This window comes from Coregonus lavaretus (assembly GCF_964263955.1).
Source record: "Coregonus lavaretus genome assembly, chromosome: 30".
Classification (NCBI taxonomy): domain Eukaryota; kingdom Metazoa; phylum Chordata; class Actinopteri; order Salmoniformes; family Salmonidae; genus Coregonus; species Coregonus lavaretus.
In genome coordinates this window covers 29,714,682-29,725,227 of record NC_140017.1, presented here as the reverse complement: position 1 = coordinate 29,725,227, position 10,546 = coordinate 29,714,682, and the positions used below count along the sequence as shown (strand labels likewise).

The 10,546-nt window shown below is 43.3% G+C and overlaps 1 pseudogene across 1 annotated transcript; it reads left to right on the top strand.

The window, feature by feature from the left end:
- The first annotated feature begins 314 nt into the window (after nucleotides 1–314).
- On the top strand, nucleotides 315–7,343 carry LOC311105994 (dehydrogenase/reductase SDR family member 13-like; annotated as a pseudogene). Its single transcript has 5 exons — nucleotides 315–430; nucleotides 621–739; nucleotides 5,838–5,961; nucleotides 6,392–6,719; nucleotides 7,081–7,343. The product of its transcript is annotated as a dehydrogenase/reductase SDR family member 13-like (transcript).
- Nucleotides 7,344–10,546: the final 3,203 nt, after the last annotated feature.

Genomic DNA, 10,546 nt, shown 5'->3' with positions numbered 1-10,546 from the left:
TGTGTGTGTGTATATATATATATATATATATATATATATATATATATATAAATAATGTGTGTGTAATTTTGGTTATGTAGGTCTAAGGGTAAAACACTTTAGCTCTGATTTGACTGTTTTAACTTCCATGGCCAATGCCCTGAGAGAGTAGAGACTCCGGTTTGTCCAGTTGCGCAATCACCAGATAAACCAACTGAAACCACTGTGTAGCTGATAAAGGGTGTGCTATATTTTCACAGGAGCTCTCCCACGAGTACAAATTAGTTTGCACACGCTCTTGAAAGCAAAAAGGTGTTTTCACATGAGAGACAAGGATGTATACCTTTTCGCTTGTTGTCGGTTTGGTATTCGGGATTGCATTTATTTACCACAGTGTTGTGGTTAAAGGAAAGAGATGCAAAATTGCATGGGAAAACTGTCATTGTAACTGGTAAGTCGTTTTTCAGTGGTTTCCATTCCTATTTCATTCATCGATGTTGGATAATAAAGAAAAATGAAAATGGCACGTTTTTTTGCTCTTCCCACCTGCATAAATTTAAGAGTAATATCATAAACTTATGTTCTTCACCCTCCCATGTAAGATTGTTCTTTTAATAATGTTTTATGCCCACTTTCTCCAGGAAGTAACACAGGCATAGGGAAGATGACAGCGCTAGATCTGTCCAGGAGAGGTGCCAGGGTCATCCTGGCCTGCCGCAGCAAACCAAGAGCTGAGGCTGCGCTCGCTGACATCAAGAGGGTGAGAGGAGATTGAACACTGACCAGTTTAGCCCCAATAATGACCAGTAGTTTATGGCTAGTCATTTTTTGTTTTTCTGCAGCGGTTTTAGGATTTCTCAATTATAATCTGTGTGTATGAAAATAGTACAGTAACATAGTGATAGAGAAATTATATAAGTTAAATGACTAAAAGTTAAAAACAACCACCAAATTGTGTTCTCTTGTAGTTAGGCAAGCAGAAGTGCAAACGTTGAAACCAATAACAGGAGACTGGTTTCAAAAACAGATGTCCCCACACAGGGAGGGGGAGTGAGAGGCTTGCAGAATATTGTGAGAACGCGATAACTATGTATGGGAATAGTGTAAAAATGCAGCCTGCTTGAGCAAGGAGTAGCCTATGATAAGAACTTGTGTGAGTATAAAAAGACTGTGCACCCATTTTGGGGCAGAACTCTCATGAATATGGCGTAGCACTGCGGTCGTGTTTTTTTCTGTGTCCTTGTGTAAATAGCCAGTTATTTATTTATTTTGGTCTATTTTGTGTATATATTTCTAAATTTTCTTTAACTAAATACTTTCCTGCAACCCGCCTCACCCAATGTGGAAAGGATTCTATTATTTCTTTATAACTTTTATCAAGAACCTTAAGCTGAAACTAGTCTAGCTGCAACCGAATGGCTACTTGCTATTAGCGTCTTCACCATTGTCCGTGGCCTGCATTACCCACCAGCCAGCTCTCAGACAATTTGTCGGCCAGTCTGCACAGCGTGCTATCGACCCAGAGCATATCGGATTTTCTGCCGGAATCACTCAACCAGCTAGCTGCAACCAAATGGCTGTTGTCGTTGGCTAATTACCATTGCCCCTTAGCAAGCACCAGTTAGCCTTGAGCTAGCCTCGAGCCAGGCCCATCTCCCGGCTATCTACCTCTCTGTCAACTGGACGGGACCTCCTAGTGTTGACACGGAGCCCCGCCGATCCAACACAACTGGTTTGCCGACGAAATCGTCTGATGTGGTTTCAACAGGCTTCCCGTTACGACGTCGACCACGAAGATCCATCTGCTAGCCCTGGCCTGCTAGCACACGCAAGCCGGGCCTCTTGCTCGCCAGTGCTGTAGCAGCCCCCGAACTACCTCCGAACTCTCCTATTGCTGTTCACCGGACCTTATGATAACTCCGCTATACAGCTGATGCCTGCTGGACTGTTCCTTTATACGGTACCGCATCCTGTTTATGTTTAGCCTCATCCCAAACTTTGTCACCATTACCAGCTGTTGTCTTAGCTCTCTCAAATAACACCTGTGATTGCTTTATGCCTCTCTCCCATGTCAATATGCCTTGCTTATTGCTGTTTTGGTTATTTCTTATTGTACTATTTCACTGTAGAGCCCCCAGCCCAGCTCAACCTGCCTTAGACAGCTCCTTTGTCCCACCCCCCATACACGCAGAGACCGACTCAATTGGTGCCTCCATCTCTTTCATCGTTACCCAACGCTTAGGTTTACCTCCACTGTACTCATATCCTTGTCTGTACATAATGCCCTGAATATATTCTACAACGCTGGAAATCTGCCCCTTTTTTTCTCTGTACCCAACGCACTAGAAGACCAGTTCTTAAAGCCTTTAGCCGTATCCTTATTCTACTCCTCCTCTGGTGATGTAGAGGTTAACCCAGGCCCTGTAGCCCCCAGTATAACTCCTACTCCCCAGGCGTGATCATTTGTTGACTTCTGTAACCGTAAAAGCCTTGGTTTCTTGCACGTTAACATCCGAAGCCTCCTCCCTAAGTTTGAGTTATTCACTGCGTTAGCACACTCCGCCAACCCTGATGTTCTAGCAGTGTCTGAATCCTGGCTTAGGAAGGCCACCAAAAATTCAGAAATGTCCATCCCCAACTACAACATTTTCCGTCTCGATAGAACTGCCAAAGGGGGTGGGGTTGCAATCTACTTTAGAGAGAGCCTGCAGAGCTCTATCATACTATCCAGGTCTGTGCACAAACAGTTTGAGCTTCTACTTCTAAAAATCCACCTTTCCAGAAATAAGTCTCTCACTGTTGCCGCTTGCTACAGACCCCCCCTCAGCCCCGAGCTGTGCCCTGGACACCATATGTGAACTGATTACCCCCCCCCCCCCCATCTATCCTCAGAGTTCGTACTGCTTGGTGACCTAAACTGGGATATGCTTAACACCCCGGCCAACCTACAATCTAAACTAGATGCCCTCAATCTCACACAAATGATCAACGAACCTACCAGGTACAATCCTAAATCTGTAAAAATGGGCACCCTCATAGATATCATCCTGACAAATTTACCCTCTAAATACACCTCCGCTGTCTTCAACCAGGATCTCAGCGATCACTGCCTTATTGCCTGCGTCCGTAATGGGTCCGCGGTCAAACGACCACCCCTCATCACTGTCAAACGCTCCCTAAAACATTTAGCGAGCAGGCCTTTCTAATTGACCTGGCCCGGGTATCCTGGATGGATATTGACCTCATTCCGTCAGTAGAGGATGCCTGGTTGTTCTTTTAAAAGTGCTTTCCTCTCAATCTTAAATAAGCATGTCCCATTCAAAAAATTCAGAACTAAGAACAGATATAGCCCCTGGTTCTCCTCAACTTGACTGCCCTTGACCAGCACAAAAACATCCTGTGGCGTACTGCATTAGCATCGAACAGCCCGCGATATGCAACTTTTCAGGGAAGTCAGGAACCAATATACACAATCAGTTAGGAAAGCAAAGGCTAGCTTTTTCAAACAGAAATGTGCATCCTGTAGCACTAACTCCAAAATGTTTTGGGACACTCTAAAGTCCATGGAAAATAAGAGCACTTCCTCCCAACTGCCCACTGCACTGAGGCTAGGAAACACTGTCACCACCGATAAATCTACAATAATCGAGAATTTCAACAAGCATTTTGCTACGACTGGCCATTCTTTCCACCTGGCTACCACTACCCCGGCCACCAGCTCTGCACCCTCTGCTGCAACTTGCCCATGGCCCCCCCCCCCCCCCCCCCCCCCGCTTCTCCTTTACACAAATTCAGACAGCTGATTTTCTGAAAGAGCTGAAAAATCTGGACTCCCACAAATCATCTGGGCTAGACAATCTGGACCCTTTCTAAAATTAGCCGCCGAAATTGTCGCAACCCCTATTACTAGCCTGTTCAACCTCTCTTTCGTAACGTCTGAGATCCCCAGAGATTAGAAAACTGCCGCGGTCATCCCCCTCTTCAAAGGGGGTGACACACTCGATCCAAACTGTTACAGACCTATATCCATCCTGCCCTGCCTTTCGAAAGTATTTGAAAGCCAAGTTAAAAAACAGATCACCGACCATTTCGAATCCCACCTTACCTTCTCCGCTATGCAATCCGGTTTCCGAGCTGGTCATGGGTGCACCTCAGCCACGCTCAAGGTCCTAAACGATATTATAACCGCGATCGATAAAAGACAGTACTGCGCAGTCGTCTTCATCGACCTGGCCAAGGCTTTCGACTTTGTCAACCACTGCATTCTTATTGGCAGACTAAATAGCCTTGGTTTCTCAAATGACTGCCTCGCCAGGTTCACCAACTACTTCTCAGATAGAGTTCAATGTGTCAAATCGGAGGGCCTGTTGTCTGGACCTCTGGCAGTCTCTATGGGGGTGCCACAGGGTTCAATTCTCGGGCCGACTCTATTCTCTGTGAATATCAATGATGTTGCTCTTGCTGCTGGTGACGCTCGGATCCACCTCTATGCGTACGACACCATTTTGTATACATCTGGTCCTTCATTGGACACTGTGTTAACAAACCTCCAAACGAGCTTCAACGCCATACAACACTCCTTCCGTAGCCTCCAACTGCTCTTAAACACTAGTAAAACTAAATGCATGCTCTTCAACCGAACGCTGCTTTCACCCGTCCACCTGACTAGAATCACTACTCTCGGCGGGTCTGACCTAGAGTATGTGGACAACTACAAATACCTAGGTGTCTGGTTAGACTGTAAACTCTCCTTCCAGACTCACATTAAGCATCTCCAATCAAAAGTTAGATCTAGAATCAGCTTCCTATTTCGCAACGAAGCCTCCTTCACTCATGCTGCCAAACATGCCCTCGTAAAACTTACTATCCTACCGATCCTTGACTTCGGCGATGTCATTTACAAAATAGCCTCCAACACTCTACTCAGCAAATTGGATGTTGTCTATCACAGTGCCATCTGTTTTGTCACCAAAGCCCCATATAATACCCACCATTGTGACCTGTACGCTCTTGTTGGCTGGCCCTCACTACATATTCGTCGCCAAACCCACTGGCTCCAGGTCATCTATAAATCACTGCTAGTCAAATCCCCGTCTTATCTTAGCTCACTGGTCACCATAGCAACACCCACCCGTAGTCTGCGCTCCAGCAGGTATATCTTACTGGTCATCCCCAAAGCCAACACCTCCTTTGGCCGCCATTCCTTCCAGTTCTCTGCTGCCACTGGAACAAACTGCAAAAATCTCTGACGCTGGAGACTCTTATCTCCCTCACTAACTTTAGGCGTCAGTTGTCAGAGCAGCTTACCGATCACTGCACCTGTACACAGCCCATCTGTAATTAGCCCATCCAACTACCTCATCCCCATATTGTTATTTATTTTGCTAATTTGCACCCCAGTATCTCTATTTGCACATCATCTTTTGCACATCTATTATTCCAGTGTTAATACGAAATTGTAACTATTTTGCACTATGGCCTATTTATTGCCTTACCTCCATAATTTACTACATTCGCACACACTGTATATATATTTTCTGTTGTATTTTTGACTGTGTTTTGTTTACCCCATATGTAACTCTGTGTTGTTGTTTTTATCGCACTGCTTTGCTTTATCTTGGCCAGGTCGCAGTTGTAAATGAGAACTTGTTCTCAACTGGCTTACCTGGTTAAATAAAGGTGAAATAAAAATAAAAACACTTTTTTTTAAAAACTGATTCATTGCAGAAATGGGACTTTGTTTAATTCATTATTAACTAGTCTTACAACCTCTGGGAATTATTCAAAGCTTGAGAAATAGTTGAGTTCAACCATTGAGATAACACAATTCTCGTGACACATAGAAATGTGTCCTATAGGAGAGTGGGAGCAATGAGGTGGTGTTCATGCAGCTGGATCTGGGGAGTCTGAAGTCTGTTCGCTCCTTTGCTGAAAACATCCTAAAGACTGAGCCCAGATTTGACCTGCTCATCAACAATGCAGGTGTGGCTTGTAGTGGTTGTTTGCAGCAGCGCTACAACCCTCTTTCAATACACACCACCTTGTAAGACACTGTAATGACATTGCATTTAGTCATGTACAGACAGCCTTGAAGTTAGTGCTTAGTGAGGTGTCACAAGAGCCTGTGTACAGAGACTGAACATGTCACAGAGATTGAACATGCAGCCAAGGTGTTGTAGGCTACACATTATGCTCCAGCCAAAAGAGCTCGCTGGACTGCTGTCTCAACTACCCAAGCCCGCCAACCATGGCACATGTAATACCCATCCAATATTATCCACGTAATATCCCATTTCTGACACCAGTGTAGACGTATTGGAAGTGAGGCAGCTGGTATCAATCTGAGTAAAAAATGTTTTGTGGTATTTATAATGAAACCAAAATGTAAATAGTGACTTTTCCTTTGTCTCAGGTATTTACATGCCAGGAACCACAGAGGACGGCTTGGGGGTGATGTTTTGGTGTCAACCACATCGGTCCCTTCCTGTTGACCAACCTGCTGTTAGACCGTCTGAAGGAGTGTGGTCTGAGTCGAGTGGTCAACGTGTCATCCATCGTTCATAACTTCGGCACCATTGACTTCAACTGTTTGAGCACGCACAAGTAGTTGGGAGTTGGAAAGTCTGCCACAGATGTCTTCAACATCTACACCAACAGCAAGCTGTGTAATGTTCTCTTCACGCATGAGCTGGCCAAGAGACTGCAGGGCACAAATGTTACCTGCTACACCCTTCACCCAGGTCAGTGCACTATATCCCAGTAATGTATGAAGGCTTCATTGTGCCCAAGTATGGGTTAGAAGGACTTGTCCTGTATTGATTAGTTGAAAATCAGAATTTTTATGCATCCCCAGCAGTGTGGATGGTGGGATGAGCGATAAGAGGATGGGCTCATTGTAATTGCTGGAGTAGAATTGATGGAACGGTATCAAACATATGGAAACCACATGTTTGGCTCTGTTCTATTTACTGTATGCCATTACTAAGAGCCCATCCTCCTATAGCTCCTCCCACCAGCCTCCTCTGATCCCCAGGTGGCTGAATAATAGTACATTTATTGGTTTGCAAGTTTTAACCAACATGTGTTTATTTTGTTTTTCAGGAGCCATTAACTCTGAACTGTTTCGTGACGTCAGCAAGGTGTTCATGATTCTGATGAAGCCTTTCCTCATGTTCTTCTTCAAGGACACTGTGGCGGGTTCTCAGACCACCCTGCACTGTGCCCTGCAGGAGGGCCTGGAGCCCTTCTCTGGACGCTACTTCTCCAACTGTACAGTCAGGAACCTCTATGCTAATGCCAGAGAGGGCACGGTTGCCAAGAAGCTATGGGAAGTCAGTGAGAGTCTGAGTGGCCTATCCTCTTAAGAAAATCACTCTGACTCAACAGTTTTAACTGGACTGCAAGCTACTAACCAATATGCTGAATTCTTTCAAAACAAAAATGTAATTTTTTGGGTTATGCATTATGAAATGTACATACATAGAAATATATGGATGAAGTGCTTGCTTTTTCTTACCTAACATTAATTTATGGGACATTTCATTAGATATGTTTTTATTTATATTTCTTACTAAACAGTAAATAAACCTAAACTGTTAAGAATATGTTTGCTCTTGATTGTTTTTTGATGGCTCAAACTGTACTATTCATAGCTTCTGCCTAAGTGTCCTAACCATTTATCAGCTGAATTTAAAGACCACGTTCATGCCTGCCCTGCAGAAAGAAAGAGAGAGATGAGCATGAAAGCTTCAGTAGAAGAATCCAAACTCAAATACGCCTGTACAGTCCTATGGGGTGTGGTTTAAGCTTTCCTGGAATTCAACAGAAAGTAGAGCTCTTTGCGCTATACAGTAACTATGAGAGGAACTGTACAGTAAGGAATTCTAGAGTGAGCAGTGTGTTCTATGGATTCTCTTTACTGAGTGCTGCACAGGATCTGAAAGCTCAATGGCTGCCTTCTTGTTGTTGGAGTGGTATTGGTGGCCTATATGATTTTTCATAATATATTTGTCAAAGGGGCAATATGCAAAAGAAATGTGAAACAGCATGGGAAAACTGTCATTGTAACAGGTGTCTGTTTTTGTCAATGCTTCCTGTGTTTCCCCTCATTGACATAGGAGGAAAGTTCATGGCACTGTTATGTAATAATGTTGAGTATATGTAATGTTCTTTGCCTATTCATAATTTAATGTATATAGCATTCTTAAATTCATTTGTCTATGTATATTATTCATTGGGGATTTTTGAATGATTTCCCTGGTTGTGAAACTCAACAAATCACTCTTTCTGCTGCAAGTTGTAGGGGAGACCGGGGGCAATGGTAAGGTCTGCCTACACATGTTGTTTTTTTTGGCCAATGTGACAAATATAATTTTATTTGATTTGGAATTGTAATAATTAGAATTTCTCTAAACAGAAACAAGCTAGAGTGATTCAACTCTCTCAGTACATGCCCATTTAGGTTCTCCCTGCTTGAAGAGTTTAAGCCAAATATTGCACTGTATTGTTCTTGTACTGTCCTGAGCCTTAATGTCCAAGAATTCAAACTAGCATAATTTGTTAGCTAAACATTGACATTATTTTTGTCTCTTGCTAGGAACATGAGGTTTTGTGTCATGGCTGCTGGGTTGGGGGCAATTGTAACAGTGTTAAAATGAACCTGAGCCAAATGATGAAAATAAATGTGATATTAACGTTAGGATTTTATGAATTATACAAAACTAACATTAAATAGCCTTGGGGTCCTGTGGAGTGCCAAATAAGTTGTCAACAGATATCATTTGGGCACAGACTATTCAGATGTTTTGAGAGGAACCGAATGGCCATGCACAAATGGGTGTTGCTGTAAATATTGGTTACGTACTTAGAAATAATTATATTTCTTGCAAAATCATTACATACAGTGCATTTGGAAAGTATTTAGACCCCTTGACTTTTTCCTCATTACGTTACAGCGTTATTCTAAAATGGATTAAATAGTCCCGATTTTCTCCCGATTGCTCAGTTTGGCCGGGCGGCCAGCTCTAGGAAGAGTCTTGGTGGTTCCAAACTTCTTCCATTTAAGAATGATGGAGGCCACTGTGTTCTTGGGGACCTTCAATGCTGCAGAAATGTTTTGGTACCCTTCCCCGGTTCTGTGCGTTTACACAATTTTGTCTCGGAGCTCTACGAACTATTACTTCGACCTCATGGCTTGGTTTTTGCTCTGACGTGCACTGTCAACCGTGGGACCTTATATAGACAGCTGTGTGCCTTTCCAAATCATGACCAATCAATTGAATTTACCACAGGTGGACTCCAATCAAGTTGTAGAAACATCTCAAGGATGATCAATGGAAACAGGATGCACCTGAACTCAAGTTAGTCTCATAGCAAAGGGTCTGAATACTTATGTAAATAAGTAAAATTTTTAATACGGTTTTATTTACTGACCTATAAATGGTATGAGTGATTAGGATACTTATAGTTCAAGTTGTCTCTGAGCAATTTATTTTTTATTTATTATTTATTTTCTATTGCCCCTGGTCTCCCCTACAATGCATGAATCCTACTAATACTAATTTTCCAGGAAGTACCACAGGCTTAGGGAAGATGACAAAATTGATTTAAACTGCTTGAGCACTCACAAGGAGTTAGGAGTTGGCAAGTCTGTCATGGATGTCTTTAACATCTACTGCAACAGCAAGCTGTGTAATGTTCTCTTTACCCATGAGCTGGCCAAGAAACTGTAGGACACAAATGTTACCTGCTACGGCCTCCACCCTGGTCTGTGCTGCTATGTCAGGTGTATAAAGCTTTTGAATGTAATGGTATCTGCAGTTTTCAAGTTAGTTCTACCTTGGTTGAATGTAAAGTAGAATAAAATGCCTAATGTTCCAGTCAAAGCTCTTCTCTGTCCTAGCACCCCAATGGTGGAACAAGCTTCCCCCTATTCTCTGTCCTGGCACCCGAATGGTGGAACAAGCTTTCCCCTAATGTCAGGACAGCGGAGTCCCTGACCATCTTCCGTCAATGTCTGAAAACCTACCTCTTTAAAGAGTATCTTAAATAAATCCTACATCGATATGTTGTCTCACCTAGCTATCTTAAGATTAATGCACTAATGTAAGTCGCTCTGGATAACAGCGTCTGCTAAAGGACTAAAATTGATTTATTTTTATGGATGGATGGATAACTCAACTCTAGTGCTTGTGTCTTTTTCTCCTGGGTATAATCTAAACTGAGCTGGGCCGTTACGCAGACTCTGTATTATTAATGCTGTTGAAGCCCATCTCCATGTTCTTCTTCAAGAACACTGTGGCGGGGTGTCAGACCAACCTGCACTGTGCCCTGCAGGAGGGCCTGGAGCCCCTCTCTGGACGCTACTTCTCCAACTGTACAGTCAGGAACTTCTATCCTAAGGCCAGAGAGGGCACGGTGGCCAAGAAGTTACTATATGAGTAGTCAGTGAGAGTGTGTGGACTCTCATGAAAGCCTCCCCCTGTGACTCAACCTCTCCTCAGTGTGCAAGATGATTTTTTGACATTTGTGTGGATTTACCCTTTCAATCAACCAACAGTGTCAAAGA